General features: G+C 42.0%; 1 protein-coding gene across 3 annotated transcripts in view; it reads left to right on the top strand.

Moving 5' to 3' along the window:
• Positions 1 to 704: 704 nt before the first annotated feature.
• Positions 705 to 20,893, top strand: part of PKM (pyruvate kinase M1/2) — a 107,651-nt gene continuing 87,462 nt past the window's right edge. The window contains exon 1 of one of the 3 annotated variants that reach the window (XM_030187784.1): positions 705 to 804. The gene's annotated coding sequence lies outside the window, so the exon portion shown is untranslated. Of the gene's footprint in view, positions 808 to 20,893 lie in introns of all 3 variants that reach the window. The other 2 variants (XM_030187776.1, XM_030187767.1) reach the window with 2 other exon arrangements.

The following is a 20,893-nucleotide window of genomic DNA, read 5'->3' on the forward strand; positions in this document are numbered from 1 at the left end:
ATTTCAAGCGGGTTTACTTCCATTGCTTTATGATTTGAAACACATGCAACTCGAAATTAAATTTGATAGGAACACGTTAGGGAATCTAAGATGTAGTAGCTTTCAGACTGAGGCTATTAACCTTCCATTGCAGGGCATTCCAAAACTGCGGGACGTGTGCAGCCGGTACCGTAGGAGAGCTCGCGCCATGCTGCAGATGCCGGATACAGTCGGTTACTTAAATCTATCCTGCTGACTCCAGAACTACTTGGGTTTTCACAATAGCAACCATAAAAATTGCGCCATATGAAACTGCAATTAATAGGTCCCAATGTATGCAAATTAATTTTCTGCGTATTCACTGTGGCTAGCCTCAAAACCTGACATTACTTTAGGCTACCTCTTTAAATGTGACCTCACTTCATCGATCCGGCATCTGCGGCATGGAAAGAGCGTGCCCGCGGGCTGCTCCTCCTATTTCGGCCGCTGGTTGGTTCCTTCACACACTGCACAAGCATCTTAGGAGTGGTAGTGTCTCTCCGCTAAACATATAGTCCCAGTGAAGAGGAATAAGGTTCTTATCCGTTCCCCCTCGTCTTGGCATTGTATCACCAGTCAAGAAAGGCATTAAAGAAGGAAAGTGGTAAAATGCGGTTTGCACAGAATTGTTATTTATGGTAAGAGAGGGAAAAGGGGAGGAGCTAGCGGAGGGATCTCTCAGTGGCGAGGCAGTGCAGTGGGGGTTCACCTTGAATGGGAAACCAGCGACTGTAGCACTGACGCCGAGGTGCTCGAGGAGAGAGGACGTCGTAACAGTAGCAGGAGGTATGCAAGTACTGCAAAAAATTTGGTGGCCTCAGCAAGCGGAAATGCCCCGGCTGGGAAACCCCTCGGTCTCCCCCTCGCTAGGGGTTCGCCCTCAAACGCCTGTGTGGCAGTTGCATTGGGATGTTCAAAGTTACTGGATTTTTGTGGGTGGGATAGAGTGGTAATTTAGTGTCTGGTGCTTGTTTGGGTTGGGGGAGGTTCAACCAAATAGGTATGTTAAATCAGTTCCCAGTTCTCCACGTTTTTAACTTTGTTTTAAGCGTGCAACAAATCTGCTGTCTTTTGTATTGGTACCTTCTATATCGCGTTTCCTATTAACTGAGCGTCAGTCAGTACCCTGAAGGAGAAAACTGTCATCTTAGCGCGGAGCCCTATCCCTTTGGCCTTTTGGTGACGTAGCTCTTTCTGTCGACCAATCCTACTTTGGTAGAGTCTGAAGGCTGGCGGGACTGTATGTGACAATACCAATGGTAAAATTCCGGGGGCGGGATAACTAGGAGGTAAACTGTAGTTAAAAGAAGGGAGGGATTATTGTGCACTGCGCAGTGCGACGGGAGGGAGGGAGGCAGCTGTAGGAGTTGGCGCTTTGTGTAGATGCCAGTGAGTGTGTGCTAGGGTCTTTGAAGGACGATTAGACTTGGGGAAAGGGGTTGGCAGCCTTGCAGAGATTTTGCATGGATTGCTGGTAGTCACTGCTGGAGATACGGCTGTGAGGAGTAATAGCAGACTTGCGTAGGTGGGTGTAGGCAGATCGTGAGATTCTCCCCCCCCCCCCCCCCCCGACCATTCCCTCCAGCTCTAGGGTGTGTAGGAGAGCGTGAAGATTCCTAGCGACTGAAGTGCCATATGACTATATTTAAGAGGTTTTCCGCGGTGAATCTAAAGATTCCCTTCAAATAGGAGGTTGCAGTACAAGTGGAAATTGAGAATAAAGGCGTGGCCCCTGGTAATGTGTGAACTTGAAGGCCAGAAGGGGCTGCTGTCTGCTTATTATGGGCGCTTTTACAAAGCGAATGCCAAGAACACATGGACTTCTTCACGTTCAGCGCACACTAATCGGTAGCGCCGCTTTGTAAAAGGAGCCCTTCGTGTGTGTAAAAAAAAAAAAAAAAAACATCCCATGTTTGACGTGGTATTTCAGCCTCATGGTTGAAAATGCTTACGTTAGCCATAGTTTTTAGCCTGCAGTAAGAAAGAATAATGGAACTTTTGTCTGACATTTTTATTTGATTGGGGCTTATCACCTTTGACAACACCCAAGGCACTGTGCAGCAGATACTGTTTAATATAAAACTTAAAATTAACTGCATAACTAAAAAAGTGTGTGTGTGTGTATATGTGTATATATATATATATATATATATAGTTATGCAGTTATATATATATAATATATATCACAACAAATAAGAAACTTTGACAGCAAATTTAAAATCTACATAAAAATATACACATTTAATAGCACTGAAATAGCACTGAAATTCAAATAACAGATATGTCAGCATAATACTATTGAAACATCACATAAGCACACGTTAGAATATTTAAATAACACACATATGATGCTAATGCTTTTGCTTATATGTAGCTGAGGGGACAAGAAGGGTGGTAGTTGGGATAAATATGTGCTAGACTTCAAGGAGGGCTTGCCTCTTACCTTTCCTCATCTCCTCCCCCCCCCCCCCCCAAAAAAAAAAAAATAAAATAAAAGGCCTTGAAGACCATTATCTCCTGAAATAAAGCTCCCAGGAAATGGGGTCCTCACTGCTTGTAGCAAGTATATAATAATTTGTACAGGGCAAAGATGTTTGGTTCACTTTTTGCTCACTTGGGCATTTCCTCAGTTTTTCACACACTAAATTTTTTTTAATGGATGCTAAATTGATTTGATTTACTGTATACTAACGTGTGCTTATCTCTTGGGGAAATGGCTTCTTCCTTTGAAGGTGGAAGGAGCTACAGTGCAACAGTTGAATGGGAGATGTGTGCATGCATAGATAAATGAGCCTACTAGTTAAGAAGCTAGCTGCAATCTCATCCATCTGTGCATCTTCTAGTGAACTATTGCAACCTTTATGAGCCAGTGTGGCCTCAAAGGATTGTAAATTTCTAATTCTAAAAAGGGGTTAGAGACTGTTCTGCAGCTTAAATATTTTAGCATACAGTTAAGTTGGGTCTCTGACATTCTGAAATGATCCATATAGTAATGAAGTGATTTGTACTGTTTGGTGCCTGTATATTCAGTTCTTTAGTCTTTATTACTTTTTGGAAAGTGTCTGAACCATTGGTATGTTAAGTTAAACATGAAATAGGTTAGTGGAATGATTCCCCCCCCCCCCCCTCCCCAGCTGCTTGTTTTTAATGGGATAGCAAAATTCTAAATTGATAAGGGGTTTTTTTGTATTAAAAAAAAAACCTGAACAATATGGGGAAATGGAAAAATGTGTCCAAATTCAGTCTGCATGAACTAACAAATCCGTGTTTGGAGGAAATCAAATAGGTAAGAGGTATTGCGTGATTCCTTGTTGCTGTATTGTAAGTTTGGGGTCCTGCTTAAGAATAGGTTTGAAAACCTTTTAAGTGGTGGTAAGAAACGGAGAATTATTTCAAAACGAGAAAAGCCGCAATTTTCTGAGGTGCTGAGCTAACAGTCATAAGTATGCACTTTTGATCCTGCAGTTGATCTAATTTTACTCCTGATGCTGTCAGATTGCACACAAACAATGGTACTAGCCCGTGTCAATTATTTACTTAGACTGCAAAGAGATCATTAAGAAAATATTGATAAATATAAGCCTGAATGATTTATAAAACTTCAAAATTTGAGGGCTATGCCTTTGTTGCAATTGCATTGGCTGCTGGCACAACCATGCATTATATTCAAGCTATGTTCATTGGTTTTCTTGATTCTGCATGATTGTAATCTAAGCTATATGCTTCTGCTTATTCATTTATTAATTAGAAATTCAAGTCCTGAATCTAGGGAGTTCTAGATTACACTGACCCCAGGATTATTGTTTATATTAAGAAGCTTTCTTCGGCAACATTTGCATATCAGGCTGTAAGTCAATGGAATGAGCTTCTATGTGCGATTAGATATTGGACAGGTTAAACCAAAAATTGCTGGACATTTGTTTGGCAAGTATTTGGTCCTCAGATGACTTTTGCTATTAAAAAAAAAAAAAAATGTTTTGGGGAATGTCCAGCTTCTTACCTTGTAAGCCACACTCAACTTGAGGCATGTGTGGAGATATAAATACCATAATGTAATTTAAGGAATACTAGAGTAACACAGTATCAGGGTGCCTAAGAACTTAGTGTCTGCAGTTGCACCAGCCAAAGATGTGGTGTAACTCACCATGTTCTAAGTTGCATGCAAAAGTAGCAGCCCACCCCTATGTGCCCCCTTGTGTTGCTATGCTGCTTGTGCATGCCCTTAAAGAATAACACGGGAGAACATTGATATTTTAGTACACATACTCTGAAAGGCTTCACTCAATGCAAGAGTATCTCTCAGGAAGTAGGTGAAAGCTTGGTTCTTCTCCCAAGCCTTTAATAAAAGAAACACTCGCTAGACACACCCACACCCCCAGCTTCTTGTCCACTCCTTCCCTAGCCGAGACTATATTTGTGCAACTTTCTTGATGTTAGGCCCCTCATTTTACTATCTTAACTGTTACTCCATCTTATCTATGTTTTACTTACACTTACACCCTGTGCTGTTTTATGTTTTGTATTGTCAACATTTTAAGTAGCATGCTATTCCATAATATTATACTGTGGAATAATTTTTCTCCTGAAATGTTCTTGCTTTAGAGAAATCTGGACATAAGCAATATACTGCCTTGGGTGAATTTGTTCAAAAAAGGTGTAAATAAAATTGTCCATGTTGGGGTCAGTATTCAGTACATTTATGTGCATAATGTACATGCAAATGTAGGCACCCTGTTAAAGAACTACGTTAAGGGTTGTAGTGTCTTCTCTGATCAATAAACAGCAAGTTTTGATATTAGAACTGTATTTTTGGTTTTAATTTTTAACAGTTTACAAAGTGTCAGTATAACAGGCACAACACTATTCAACAAAAGAGAATTTCTCATGCAGCCCATCCACACCTCCCTCTCTTCCTCCCACCCCCCCCCAAAAAAAAAAAAAAATCACAGACAAGGTCAACCTGTGGTTTCTTTGGGTTTAGAACTGTATTTTAATTTCTTATATTGCCAAAAGCTATTCAAGTTGTAGACTGAACCCTCCAGGTACAAATACTTAATATAACGTACAAGTTTATAACTGAGGCAATGGAGGATTAAGTGAACTTGCCCAGGATCACAAGGAGCCACAGTGGGTTTTCAGCCTGCTGCTCTAACCATTAGGCAGCTACTGCTTCCTTGCAAATATGACTTAAATCTTTGGATGAATCTACAGTCTTAATCAGGCAAGACAGTAACAGGATCTAAAATGATCAGAAACAGCTGATGGATTAGCATATAAATCTCACATTTTTAATACCTGGTTTAAACTTAATTTGCCATTTTAACTTGTTTAAGGCTTTTTCATGAAGTTAAGATTTTTATATTTATGTTCTCTTTACAAGAATTTACATATTTAGTCTAAAGTTTTAAAACTGTTGTATCCATAGACATGTGAAGTGCATTTTTACTGTACTGTAGTCTGCCCTACGGTATTGTGTAAGCCACATTGAGCCTGCGACTAGTGGGAAAATGTGGGGTATAAATGTGTTAAATTTTTTTTTCCAGATTGTACCTGTAAAGAGAAGTCATTCTGCCTGTTTCTGTACCTCAATGTTGCACACTCATGAAGATGCATGTATACACCTCTTGCCATGTTTACATCAGACATCTCAATGGTTTGAATCTAGTTCTGCTATGCTGTGTTTATGGCCTTGTCTTAAGATCATAAGTACATAAGTATTGCTATATTGGGAAAGACCAAAGGTCCATCAAGCCCAGGGGAGAAGCGATAGCATATGTAGTGGGAAAACAGACTGCTAGAGTTACTATACTTACAAAATCAAATAGACAAACACACAACGATTCCTGTCCACTGGAAAGTTGGTTGATAGAGATACCCTTTTGGCAGCTAGAGTGGCTTTAAATGTCAAAGTTCATAATACTATGTGATCTTATAAATATTAGGAATATAAATCGTACAGATATAGAGATCACATAGGAAAACCTCTTGTCCGTCTGGTTCATCCATTGATAGTCCCCACTTTTGTAGAGGCATATTATTCAAAAAGCAATTGGTTACTGAAAGGGAAAGGATAACTAAGCTTTTCAAAACCCTTTATCAAAAGCAAAATATTTCTCTAGAGGATATTCTGAAGTCCTTACATACTCCAATTACTGCAGTGGAAATAAGGCAGGTTAAGCAAACCCAGGTTTCTAAAGCACCAGGCCTGGATGGGATTACTGCAGAGTTTTACAAGGCTTTGCAGGAGTATATTGTGTTACCCCTGGCAAAATATATTGAGAAGGTTTAAGAGCAGAGCATTCCACCCTCATGATAATCATTCTTTAATAGTGGTGCTGCCGAAGCCAGGTAGGAATCCGGCCTTACTATGGACCTACTCCCCTTTTATTAATTTAGAATTGATTGCTAAAATACTAGCTACTAGATTAGCCAAGCTGTTGCCCATGGCCATCCACACTGATCAGGTGGGTCTCATGCAAGGGCAGCATGCAGTGTGGAATGTCCACCGGGTTACAGCTGCTATGGGACATAATGCTGCTCATACAATCCCTGCCCTCGTAGTTAGTTTAGATGCTCACAAAGCTTTTGATTTGTGTAAATTGGGATTTTCTGTTTCAATTACTGGATAAATATGGTTTTGAGGGTTATTTAGATATGATCTGAATTTTATATACTAATCCCCTATCGGCAGTTTTGGTTAATGGTCAGATAAGTACATAAGTATTGCCATACTGGGAAAGACCAAAGGTTCATCAAGCCCAGCATTTGTTTCCAACAGTGGCCAATCCAGGTCACAAATACCTGACAAGATCCCAAAAAAGTACAAAACATTTTATACTGCTTATCCCAGAAATAGTGGATTTTCCCCAAGTCCATTTAATAACGGTCTATGGACTTTTAGGAAGCCGTCCAAACCTTTTATAAACTCCGCTAAGCTAACCGCCTTTACCATATTCTCTGACAATGAATTCCAGAGTTTAATTACACGTTGAGTGAAGAAACATTTTCTCCGATTAGTTTTAAATTTACTACATTGTAGCTTCATTACATGCCCCCTAGTATTTTTGGAAAGCGTGAACAGACGCTTCACCTCTACCTGTTCATTTCCACTCATTATTTTATACACCTCTATCATATCTCCCCTCAGCTGCCTTTTCTCCAAGCTGAAGAGCCCTAGCCGCTTTAGCCTTTCCTCATAGGGAAGTCGTCCCATCCCCTTTGTCATTTTCGTCGCCCTTCTCTTTTTTGAGATGTGGCGACCAGAATTGAACACAGTATTCGAGGTGCGGTCGTGTAATGGAGCCATACAAAGGCATTATAACATCCTCTTTTTTTTTTTTTTTTTTTTTCCATTCCTAACATTCTATTTGCTTTCTTAGCCGCAGCAGCACACTGAGCAGAAGGCTTCAACGTATCATCAACGATGACACCCAGATCCCTTTTTTGGTTGGTGACTCCTAACGTGGAACCTTGCATGATGAAGCTACAATTCGGGTTCCTCTTTCCCACATGCATCACTTTGCACTTGCTCACATTAAACGTTAGATGCCCAGTCTCCGTCTCATAAGGTCCTTTTGTAATTTTTCACAATCCTCCCGCAATTTAATGACTTTGAATAACTGTGTCATCAGCAAATTTAATTATCTCACTAGTTAACCCCATCTCTAGCTCATTTATAAATATGTTAAAAAACAGCGGTCCCAGCACAGACCCCTGGGGAACCCCACTAACTACTGTTCTCCATTGAGAATACTGACCATTTAACCCTACTCTGTTTTCTATAATTTAACCAGTTTTTAATCCACAATAGAACACTACCTCCTGTCCCATGAGACTCCAGTTTCCTCTGGAGTCTTTCATGAGGTACTTTGTCAGACGCCTTCTGAAAATCTAGATACACAATATCAACCGACTCACCTTTATCCACATGTTTGTTCATCCCTTCAAAGAAATGTAGTAGATTGGTGAGGCAAGATTTCCTTTCACTAAATCCATGTTGACTTTGTCTCATTAATCCATGCTTTTCAATATGCGCTGCAATTTTGTTCTCAATAGTAGTGTCTACCATTTTGCCCGGCACTGACATCAGACTCACCGGCTATAATTTCCCAGATCTCCTCCGGAACCTCTTTTAAAAATCGGTGTTACATTGGCCACCCTCCAATCTTCCGGTACCACGCTCGATTTTAAGGATAAATTACATATTTCTAACAATAGCTCCACAGGCTCATTTTTCAGTTCTGTCAGTACTCTGGGATGAATACCATCCGGTCCAGGAGATTTGCTACTTTTCAGTTTGTAGAACTGCCCCATTACATCCTCCAAGTTTACAGAGAATTCATTAAGTTTCTCCGACTCGTAAGCTTCGAAAACCATTTCCGGCACAAAGATTTAATTTAATCTCTCCGCTACGGCTTTGTCTTCCCTGATCGCCCCTTTTACTTGGTCATCAAGCGGTCCAACTGATTCTTTTGCCGGCTTCCTGCTTTTAATATACCTAAAAAAAAAAATTTACTATGTGTTTGCCTCAAACACAATCTTTTTTTCGAAGTCCCTCTTAGCCTTCCTTATCAGCACTTTGCATTTGACTTGACATTCCTTATGCTGTTTCTTATTATTTTCAGTCGGTTCCTTCTTCCATTTTCCCAAGGATTTTCTTTTAGCTCTAATAGCTTCCGTCACCTCGCTTTTTAATCATGCCGGCGGCTGTTTAGTCTTCCGTCCTTTTTTAATACGTGGAATATATTTGGCCTGGGCTTCCAGGATGGTGTTTTTGAACAGCATCCATGCCTGATATAAATTTTTGACCCTCGCAGTCGCTCCTCTTTTTTTTTTTTTTTTTAACTGTTCTTATTTTATTAGTCTCCTTTTTTTAAAGTTAAACGCTAACGTATTTGATTTCCTATGTATACTTCAAAGCTAATATCAGCTCCGATCATATTATGATCACTGTTAAGAAGCGGCCCAGCACCATTACCTCCCGCACCAGATCATGCGCTCCACTAAGGGCTAGGTCTAGAATTTTTTCCTTCTCCTGTACCAGCTGCTCCATAAAGCTGTCCTTGATTTCATCAAGGAATTTTACCTCCCTAGTGTGCCACGATGTTACATTTACCCAGTCAATATCGGGGTAATTTGAAATCACCCATTTATTATTGTATTTCCCAGTTTGCGTCCCTAATTTCCTTTAACATTTCTGCATCCGTCTGTTCATCCTGGCCAGGCAGACAATAGTACGCTCCTATCACTATCCTTTTCCCCTTTACACATGGCATTTCAATCCACCGTGATTCCAAGAAGTGTGTTGTTTCCTGCAGAGTTTTCAATCTATTTGATTCAAGGCTCTCGTTAATATACAATGCTACCCCTCCACCAATTCGATCCACCCTATGATATTTTTACCCCGGTATGACAGTGTCCCACTGGTTATTCTCCTTCCACCAGGTCTCAGATGCTTATTATATCTAATTTTTCATTTAGTGCAATATATTCTAACTCTCCCATCTTATTTCTTAGGCTCCTGGCATTCGCATATAGACATTCCAAAGTGTTTGTTGTTCCTATTTACATGATGCTTAGTACTTGGCAGTATTAATTTGCAATCTTTTGTCTGATTTTTATTTAAGGACACCTGATCTACTTCGGTCTCTTTTGCAACCTCACTCTCAGGATACCCTATCTTCCCTGTTTTGGTGATATCTTAAGATACCTTATCCCGAGCCATGCGCTTTTGAGCGACTGTCAGCTCCCCACCTCCCCCCAAAGTCACAAAGATTGAGCAATTAAATTAACTTTATTTAGCTTTGGGCATGATTTTTGGCTGATGGGTGTGACCTTTTAATGCAGCATGATGTAGATTCATTTCTGTGCTTTACAGTTTAATAGGAGGAAGCTTTTTGATCACTTTCAAGTTTAGTGCACCTAACAAATGACTCAACAGCATAGAGTGCTACTTGAAAGCTACACCTACAGAGAAGAAATTCCCAATAGATGTCATCTTTGTATAGCTAACACTGGTTGCCATTGCACCAGCTACCTGCTATGTCTAAGCAAATAGGAGTGCCATTATCTAAAGAGTTGTCTTAGTACTAAGGCAGGATTAACCCATTGGTGGCGCTAGGCAAATGTGCTTTGGTCCCTTATTTTAATAATGTCCCTGTGTGGCTGAAATTCCTAAACACTGGCAGAGGAGAAAGCTGCACTGCTTATTGACTCTTGCCATATCTGTTGGCATATCTCTGGTTAGAAAACCAAACCTTTAGGCTGAGTACATTTTCCTGCATTGGAAGTAATTCCATATTCAGGTCTCTCCCATCCATTTTTATGGAAAATATGCTATACTTAGCTTGTGGTAGGCTTTTTCAGTGTTATAACCTGTTAAAGTAAAGCATGCCAACTTTAGTGTACAAAGTCATGGCTGTAGTAGCTTGAGGTTCTACCACAGTGTGACATTTTATGTGAGCAGCTGCTTCCCACCACCAAGATGGGAAAATCCAGTTACAAATCTGAAGTCAGTAAAGGAATGTTCACAACAGCAAATCTGGTCTGAGCAGGCTAAGGTCATTGCTTGTCCTACATGAAGGCTGCGATATTGGCTAAACTAGATCAGGTTACTACTCCATTTCTATGGAAAGCAGAGGCAGCAGGTAGGTGCCAGCTCCTGGTTTCCCTGGTCATTTTAAGTGCTGCTGGAAAAAGGTCAACAGGCTGTCCAAATTTGGTATCTCATATTGCACACCAGCTATTTCTGTAACTCAAATCCTGCCTGGCTTCTTCTCATGTATTTGTTTCCTGAGATGGGAAAGGCAAGGAGGTGCTATTTATTAAACTGTTAATCTCATGTCTAGGCCTGTAGAACATTTCTGACCAGAGGTTAGCTTCTACCATAAACTGGCTTCTACTTGGCTGTGCCCCCACCCTTTGGTTCTGAGAACATCTATCAGCTTGTTTTGCAACAGGAAAAAGAAAGTTGACTAAAACCATAGCCACCATTCTCAGTCACACAAACATAGGTAATATTCTTTTTTAAATGTCAAATATTCTTACATGTGTTGGTGGTTTAGGGCCTGCTCTTGTAGCTGGTCTGGTTCCTTGCTGAACTAGCACCGCCTAATTGCACTCATACACTATTCGGCTCATTTTCAAAGCACTTGGACTTAAGGTTACTATGTGAAGTCTAAATGCTTTGAAAATAATACCTCTATGGCATCTATGTGTGACTGCAGGGTAAACTGGTCTTAAATGCCTGAGTTTAAATGTTTATTTTTTTACACATAGCAGTGATCTTTAATTACCAAGAACACACCCAGAACAAGAAGCAGCAGCATTAACTAGAAACTTCTAATAGTATTTTTATTTATTTATTTTTATTTTTTGTTACATTTGTACTCCGCGCTTTCCCACTCATAGCAGGCTTACGTGGGGGGCAATGGAGGGTTAAGTGACTTGCCAGAGTCACAAGGAGCTGCCTGTGCCTGAAGTGGGAATCGAACTCAGTTCCTCAGGACCAAAGTCCACCACCCTAACCACTAGGCCACTCCTCTCCAAATAGTATGCAGCTTTGCTAACTTGTGGGAAAAAAAGCAATGCAAAGACTTAAACCTTTTATATTTGAACAATTTTAATTTTTTAACTGGACAGAGCCCAAGAACAATTTTTGTATGGCATATGAGAGAACACAAATGTAACAGTTCTCAGCTCCTGCCACGTTTTGGTGTAGCTGGTTGGATAAATGGTTTATATTGTAGAATAGTCAAGTTGCTTTCAATGTCTTCCATTTCCTCCCCAGCAACCAATAAATTATCTGCTAGGAACAGGAGGAAGAATTTTTTTTTCATTGTTGCTTTCTCTGCATTGGCCAGTCCTTAGAAATGGAGTACTTAGACCAGCCCCCCATCCAACTAAGCATCTTGATATTATGATTGAGATTACTAACTTAATCTTGTGAGTAGCCCTTAACAAAAATCACTGTACACGTAACAAAACGTCTATATTTCCTTACCCCCCCCCCCCCCCCGCCGCCTAAGGATCTTGGTGGTATTCTTATCCCTCACCTATATCATCAGTTCACTATAATTAGGGTAGTCATTGAACTTTTTGCTGTTATTTTTTAAAACAATGATGTCCCTCATGAGTTAATTTGCATTTAGCACTTTTCATCCAATCAATTTCACTTTTCACCTTCAATGCAACAACTTAACACAGCTTCTTCAGGATGGAAGGTGATAATTGATGGAGTGAAATGAACCTGGAATAGTAATGCCTTTGAGTGAGCTGAGGTACAGGGGCAATTAACTGATACATAAAGCAATGGGATAGAGTAAGTGAATTTGTAGAACTTGAGCTGAAATCCTGATCTAGAGATCCCTAGCACTGCTGCCAAGTATTTTATGAAGGGTGGGCAATCTGACTAGAATGTTGCTAGAGGGAGCAGGCAGATATGCCCTGTGATGTGCTCGGCTGCCAGTCTAACTGGCAGCTGAGTACTAGCAAAAAGTAAAGCAATAGCCTTCAAACTTAGAAAAATGAGCAGCCAAAGAGAATTTTAAATTCGGTGTGGCTAGAACAGTGGCCCTCCAGATTCCTACACTATCGGTGCTTACTGGGACTTAGCATGTGTCTAACTTCATAGCTTGCTGTTGGGCTATGTATACAACTTTTTTCATTTTGGTTCACATTTTGATTTAGTTGTCATTCCTTTCTTCCCTCCCCAATCATGGAAGATAGTGTGCTTAGTTTGAGTAGTCTATTGTTGCCAGCCAGCATTTTTCTGAAGGTAAGTATTTAAGGTCACAGTCCAGAGCAACTATTTTGCATGAGGAAGTGAAAGAAAAGCTTGGGTTCTCTTCCTCTGCCTGTCCCTAGTTATTCCAAGCTTTGTAACATTTTCTCTGGAGGGAGGCAAAAAGCCAGCTCATACATCAACACCTTAGTTATCACATCCTATAAGCTATAGAATTCTATTTGGGCGTGCTGTGGTTGTCTTTTGACAATTTTATTGTACAATACTAACATTTACAAAAGTTAAGCTGGTGGTTAGAGCTTCTAAATCTTTTCAGATCTGTCCTTATCTTTTTTTGGGAGAGATGTGTGAAATCTCAGCTCAAGCCACATAGAGGCAGATGCACTAAAGCTAAATGAGCCTTTAATGACCCTCCAACGAGGAAAATTTGATCCGTTGCATGCATCAAAGGGCTTTTACCGAGGAAGCCAGCAGCTAACGAAAACGGAATGGAGATGAGCAATTAGTGTGAAAACCCCATTGAAACGACATGCACTAACCTTTTCCGATTGTCTTTACGCAGGAAAAAGGCAGGAAATCTAACGAGAGGTCTGGACCTCTCGTTAGGACAGCTCTGTGCCAGGAAAAATCATTAAGTGAAAAAATAAACAAACTTTGAGCCAATCTCAGCGCATTAGCAGAGCTAAAAGCGCTGTGATTGGTCCAAAGGACGTCAGAAAACACATCAAATAAAAAAAATAAAAAAAGGATCTGGAGGGGGCAAGGGCGCTCATCAGGAGCGTCCTGTATGGACGGCCTTGCCCCCCCCCCTGCTGCTCCCCACTTTCCGCCGCTCACCCCCCCCCCCCCCCCGAAAAAGCAAAATGCTAGCTGGCTGCCCCGGTCCCCCTCCCTTCCTTCCTGTTCCTGTGTTCTGCAGAGCTAACTCCGCCTCCCGTCATTCTTTCGCCCCGTGCCCCGCCCCTGCTGCCCCCCCTGAGGTCGACTACGCCGCTCCCCCCCTCCACCGAGACCCCCCTCCCTATTAACGACCCGAGCAGCGCCTCTCACCTCTTTCAGAAGCGCTGCACGGGCAGGAAGATCTATTGTTGGTTGTAGAGTCTCCATGACGTCTCTTCTTCCCTGGCCCAGGCCCCGCCTCCTTCTGATGTAGGTTACTTACGTCAGAAGGAGGCGGGGCCTAGGCCAGGGAAGAAGAGACGTCATGGAGACTACAACCAACACAATAGATCTTCCTGCCCGTGCAGCGCTTCTGAAAGAGGTGAGAGGCGCTGCTCGGGTCGTTAATAGGGAGGGGGGTCTCGGTGGAGGGGGGGAGTGGCGTAGTCGACCTCAGGGGGGGCAGCGGGGGCGGGGCACGGGGCGAAAGAATGACGGGAGGCGGAGTTAGCTCTGCAGAACACAGGAACAGGAAGGGAGGGGGACCGGGGCAGCCAGCTAGCATTTTGCTTTTTCAGGGGGGGGGGAGCGGGGGGGGGGGGCAAGGCCATCCATACAGGACGCTCCTGATGAGCGCCCTTGCCCCCTCCCGATCCTTTGTTTTTGGATTTTGCTGACCGGGTAGCCACGTGTATGTGTTGTGGCTTTTTTTTGTTTTGTTTTAACGTTTGCAGCATGCGCAGAGCAGCCAGCAAAACACTTGGCTGCTCTGCGCATGATTTAGGGGCAGATTACCGATGTGTATTGTGATTCTTTGATACATTGTACGTTTGAATACCGATCTGAGCATGTGTGACTTTTTTTTTTGGTGCATTCTTCGTTTTTTTAAAAATCGTTAGGGACTTTAACGATTTTGATTTTTTTATGTTTGGTTGCTGCATCTGCCTCATAGTAACAAGTAAATCAAGATGCTGTTGGACTGATTCTTAACAGAAGAGATAAAAAAGAAAAAAACCCGATAACGAAGGACCAGTGCCAAGTCAGAGCAGTTTGACAGATTTTAATAAAAATAAGTGGCAAATACTTGGTAGTGTAGTGAAGGTCCAAGCGTGGAAAATTGAAGACCTTGAAAATAGGTCGCATCACAATAACTTTTCTGGGGAGGTGGGCATTGACATTTGCTCTACGCTGCTTTCCCTGTGCCCCACCAAATCCACAGTCATACTCAGAAGTCCTTCTTACAATTCGCAGTTGACCCATGAAGGGCAGCAAGCATGCTCAGACAACTGGTTCTCTTGTATGACCTACCCAGCCACATTCAGTTGGAACACTTTGTACAGATCTACCATATTGAACAATCTTCTTGGCATCCTAAGTTCTACATCAAGAGGGTGGAATCTGGTCTTTATTAGCTCAGGAGATATGGTGACTAGCATCCCTTAATAAAAAGGGGAGCCTTTAGTTGTCTTCAATGTTAGAAACCTGGTGGTAGTTCTGGTGGGGGAAATAAATTGGAGGGAGGGTCTATTGCTTAGCTTCATAGATGGGTGTCACTGCTTTTCTCTCTGTACTTTTTTTTTTTTTTTTCATTTTAGCACTTGTATTTTAAATACTTGAGAATTTTTACAAAGTGTTTAGGATGAGATGAGGTTTGATTTTGAGTCAATTCTGCTGGCAGGTTTATAAATTAATCTGGGAACAAGTGCTGCAGGACAGTCATATCTGAACTGTTATGGAGGGGGGGGGGGGGGTTGTTACTAGGCATCTGATACTTAAGGTATAAAGGGTAGTTACTTCATCTTAAGTGATCATGTGCTAATACCAGAGGCACCAAACAAGCTGCATTATTTTTCTTCTAAAGGAAATGGAAATTTGCTGAATCTCTTAACTAAGCAAAAATCCTTGGATGCAGTATATTTTATACTAGCACTTTCTGCATAACCTTTTGAATAGCCACCTTTTTGTGAACCTTGGATTCCTAGACTCTTTTTTTTTAATTCTAAATAAATGGGAGGTGGAAAGGAACCTGTTTACAGATGTAAGAGACAAACTTTCCTACTTAACCCCCTCTGGACATTCCAATAAATGTCAATCTTTCCAAAGAGGAAGAAATAAACTTTTGGGTGAGAAATCTGCTGATGAATACCTCCCTTTCAACCCTATGATGTGAGGGTTTTTATTTTATAGTGAGTAATTATCCTATATAGAGGGAAATTGCTTTTGTCGTGTGTGTAGGCAGAATAGCCTGCTTGCTCCGAGTCGAGCTGCACGTAGACAAGCAGGCGGTGAGACCTGGCAGTTACTGCAAGGAGGAGCTGAGGGAGCCTTGTAAGGAGTAAGTTAGCACAAGGCACAGCATTTGAGATGCAGGCAGGGCTAAGCTGGGTATGGTATTAGCTTTACTTGACTGCCTGAGGGTTGAGTCACATGACAAACAAGATGTTTTTAGCACTGCCAGACCACTATGTAAAGATGAAATTTTTGGGTTACTGAGCCATGGATTTTTGCGTGTGGGCATAGAATTGTATCCATTTTTGTATATGGATGCCCCTGTATATATATTTCAGTGCTTATGTGGTTTAACTTCATACATACAATATTTTCTTCCCCTTTCTGTATATTGCTCATATTCTTTGTTATTGGGGTGTGGAGGAGAAAGGGCTGGCTTCATGTTCTGCTAAACCAGCAATATTAAGATGAACTTTGTGTTTCAATCATCCAGAGAAGCTATCTAATCTTTGCCCCTTAGTACAGGAGCTCAGTTATTTAAGCTTATACTGCCTTACATCTGAAAAAGCAAAACCAAAGATACAGATTAAGTATATAAAAAGAAATAGAGAAAGCAGTTATCAAGTAAAAAGAGGACAAGGATAAAGAACAAAACTTGGTCCATATTGGTCAAATCCAGCAAATTAAGGGGTCCTTTTACTAAGTTGTCAGGCATTGTTTCCCAAATGCAGCTTAAAATGTCATTCCATGGGATGTCCTACAGTAACTAACAATTTAGCATGCTAATTTTTTTTTTTTTTTTTTTTGGGGGGGGGGGGGGGGGCATTCCTGCACTAATCAATGCAGTTATGTTGAACTAATTGGTTAGTTAAAAAAAAAAAAAAAACCCCCACACATGAGCCCTTATTGCCTACAAATTGGGTGGTAAGTGCATCAAACAGAAGAAGGAATAATTAGATACCAAAGTATTTAAGAACAATTTGGTATATTCCAGTGTATTCATTAACAGATACGATGTGCTCAAATATCAAACAATATGCCCAATATACAGTGAGTGTTTAAACTACTATATGAATGGACTTGCATTTATTTTATAATCATCATGCTTCAAGGAGGCAAACATTTCCATAGAAATAGAATGAGACATTCTCAAACAATAGTCCCAACAAGTCTCCTTGTTGAAAAAAATTTAGTCACCATTACAGGGGTGTAACCTGATGCAATGTCCATTCACAAGTTTTCACAATAAGCCTTTGCAGGGGCGTAGCCAAACTTCAACGGCAGGGGGTCCAGAGTTGAGGTAAGGGGGCACATTTTAGCCCGCCCACCATTGCCAACACCTCCAACAAGTTTGACCCCCCCCCCCCCTTCAGCCACTGTCACCCACCTTTGCTGGCGGGGGACCCCAACCCCCGCCAGCCAAAGTCTTCTTCCTTCGTTTGGTTTCTGACTGTCTGACGTCCTGCACGTACAATGTGCAGGATGTCAGACTCGCAGAAACAGAACGCAGCCTTGCGATCTGCAGGGCTTCATTCTGTTTCTGTGAGTCTGACATCCTGCACGACGTCAGAAAGAAACCAAAGGAAGGGTGACTTCGGCTGGCGGGGGTTGGGGTCCCCCACCAGCAAAGGTAGTTGGCGGCAGCAGGGGTGGTCCAGGCCCCCGTGGCCCCATAGCAGCTACGCCCCTGTTCAAATGTCCACTTCCAGTCCCAACAAAGATCTGTTTCATAAATGTGCTCCATCAGGAGGCTGTACTTCAAACAAATATATATATACAAGCAGCTCCTAAGACTGGGGCTGCCTCCAGGTTAACTGCCAGGATGCCAAAAGGGATGTAAATACCTATCATCCTTAGATGGTTAACTTTTTTTTTTTTTTTATGCAATACACAAAAAAAAAAAGCACAAAAGGACCCCAGAACAGGAGCAATGATGTAATCTTTAATGGACTGGACCTTACATGGGCCTTGTTTCGGCGCAGAACAGTGCCTGCCTTAGGTATATAAAAGGAAAATGGTGCTGATTATCCAGCAGATCACATTGGTACTTTCAACCCACTTGACTCGTAGTTCAAAAGAACCGCTTTCCTCTGTGTATGTTTGGACCCTTCCTTTTTGCTAATTTTTTTTTTTTTTAAATGGTCATGTGCTAATGGCAATATTAGCACATAACCATTTTTATTAAAATAATAATACAAAAAGGCCACTCTTAATGGCTGTGGTAAAAATGCTCTTGACAAATAGGAAAAACCCAACATATGGGCATGCAAAGACCACTTTTTGCCACAACTTTAAAAATTATTATTATTAACATTTGTATAGTGCTACCAGATGACCCTTATGCCCCTTCAAATGCTTTTGAAAAGTGTTTTCAATACAGCTTTAAAGTTATGATATTTCAGCATGCTATGATGGAAGAAAGTTCCCCTCATTAGGCCCCATAACAGGAAATGACTGTACATCTGGTTGTCAAGAAAATTTCAGTAGAGGTGGAATGGCTGAGTCAATGTATGAGACAAAACAAATCTGAGTAGATGGCAGGACACCTGTGAAATGAATGACACGTTCCAGATGATGTACATAAGCACCGCCATACTGGGAAAGACCAAGGGTCCATCAAGCCCAGTTTCCTGTCTCCGACAGCGGCCAATCCAGGCTTCAAAAACCCGGCACCCCCCCCCCCCCCCCCCCCCCCCCAAAAAAAAAAATGTTCAGTGGACTTTCCCTCAGGAATCTTTCCAAACCCCCTTTAAATTCTGTAAGGCCAGCTGCTGTCACTACATTCTCTGGCAACGAGTTCCAGAGTCTAACTACATGCTGAGTAAAGAAAAACTTTCTCCTATTTGTTTTAAATCTACCATATTCTAGCTTCATCTTGTCCCCTGGTTTTGTTGTTGTTTGAAAGTGTAAACAATCGCTCCATATCTGTCCGCTCTACTCCGCTCATTATCTTGTAGACTTCTATCATATCACCCCTCAGCCGCCTTTTCTCCAAGCTGAAGAGCCCTAACCTTCTCAGCCTTTCCTCATAGGGAAGTCGTTCCATTCCCTTTATCATTTTCGTCGCCCTTCTCTGCACCTTTTCTAATTCCTTTATATCTTTTTTGAGATGCAGCGACCAGAATTGGATACAGTACTCGGTGGAGCGATGCAACGGCATTTTAACATCCTCGTGTTTACTTTCCATCCCTTTCCTAATACTCAACATTCTGTACGCTTTCTTAGCCGCCGCAGCACACTGGGCAGATGTTTTTAACGTCTTATCAGCGATTACACCCAGATCCCTTTCTAGGTCTAACTCCTAACACGGAACCTTGCATGACATAGCTGTAATTTTGGGTTCCTCTTACCCACATGCATCACTTTGCACTTGTTAACATTGAACTTCATCTGCCACTTGTAGTTTCAATGCCAGTATAATGTGTCCAGAGACGAGTGGGTTATGTCCCCCAACCAGCAGATGGAGATGAGAACTTCAGGGGTTTACTATATGTGGACATGTGCAGCCATATTAACCTCAGTATTTTCTCTATCGCAGCAGGTGGATAGATATATCCTGTGCAGCTTTTTGGATGGGCCTTGCTCCTACTCTGTTCCCTCAGGTTTAGTTGAGCATGGGGTCATGGCTCGGCCATGTTGGAGTACACCTGGTGGTGCCAGGTCCCTTCCCCCCCAGCCCTACATACTTCCCTTGCAGCAGACCTTTGTTCACTAGCCCTTCTGCCTCTTTAAAAAAAAAAAAAAAAAAAAAAGGTTTGCAGGATGGAAACACATTTCTCTGAGCTGTTCTACCAGGGAATATTTGCTCATTTGTAAGGAAACCGTAAGTGTGGGGCTCTCTGTTCTAATCCCTTTAGGGTTTTGGGTTTTTTTTTTTTTTTTTTTTGCTGCTGTAGCTTGGTGCCCTATCAGGCTTTTTTCATTCCCAGGTTCTGCCAGCATGGGAGTTTTTTCTGACAGGGAGCAAATCTCTGCCATCAGGTACTCATCCAAGCTCAGGTGTCAAGACAGTGCTGGTTTTATTTGATTTCGAGCAGGATATAAATACAGCTTGCATGTATGCTTGGAGGGAATGAGGTACTTTTAAATGATGAGTGCTCTCAGAGTCTGTAATTTTAGAGCGGTTTGCCATGTGCGGGTCCGGAATTACATTGTGCTTCTATGCAGATTTTATTGGAGGTTGAACTTTCCGCTCGGGGACGGAGAGCTGGGCATTTTTGGCGGGCGCTCTACTGCCGGCAGTCGCCATCTTGTTTACATGCTCTGGCGTGGTTTTCTCTCTTGGTTCTCGCTCTGGGACCTCTGTTGCTTCCCTCCTGCTTTATGATATAGTTTTTCGGGCTTTGCTGATACTCCACTGCAGTTTTGGTTTTTCCCGTGCTTTCCTTTTGGGCATAATATGCTGTAATTTGTTTTAAAAATAAGGGGGTCATGCAGTCCGGCAGCTATTTGGGTTGGATTCTCTCACCTTTCTGTTTTGGTGGGAGCTTAAACCCTGGGTTGTCAAGCTATTCCAGGTACTTTCCTTTTTTGGTTTGAGTTGGCCAGCGGCCACGGTTTTCTGCCAACCTGGAGTGCGGCCTGGTGTCTGCACAACTAGCTTATACTGCTTAGCGCAACTTCTTCGTTGTCTAGATTGTGTCAGCACCTGCGGATCTGTTAAGCCTTCATTACTGTACTGGCAGTTTTGGTGCGGGCTGGATTCCAGGGTACCTTAGTATTGTGGTGCAGTTTCTATAGGGAGCTTCTTGTGGCTGGTATTGCGGAATTCCCCATAGCTCCGAAACATCACTATCTGTGGGCACGATGGTGTTCGCACCATTGTTTCTCTGCTCTATATAGCTCTCGTTCTTAGCCAAGCTTGGCAGTTTTTGTGCGCGGCTGGTTCCATAAGAGTTTAAGGAACATAGGAATAGCTGTACTGGGTCTACCATTGGCCCATCTGCACCAGTATCCTGTTTCCTGCAGTACCAAGACCAGGTCTCAAGTTTCTGGCAGAAGCTTGCATTGTATATTCTACAACCC

The sequence above is a fragment of the Microcaecilia unicolor genome, chromosome 1 (assembly GCF_901765095.1).
Source record: "Microcaecilia unicolor chromosome 1, aMicUni1.1, whole genome shotgun sequence".
Lineage (NCBI taxonomy): Eukaryota > Metazoa > Chordata > Amphibia > Gymnophiona > Siphonopidae > Microcaecilia > Microcaecilia unicolor.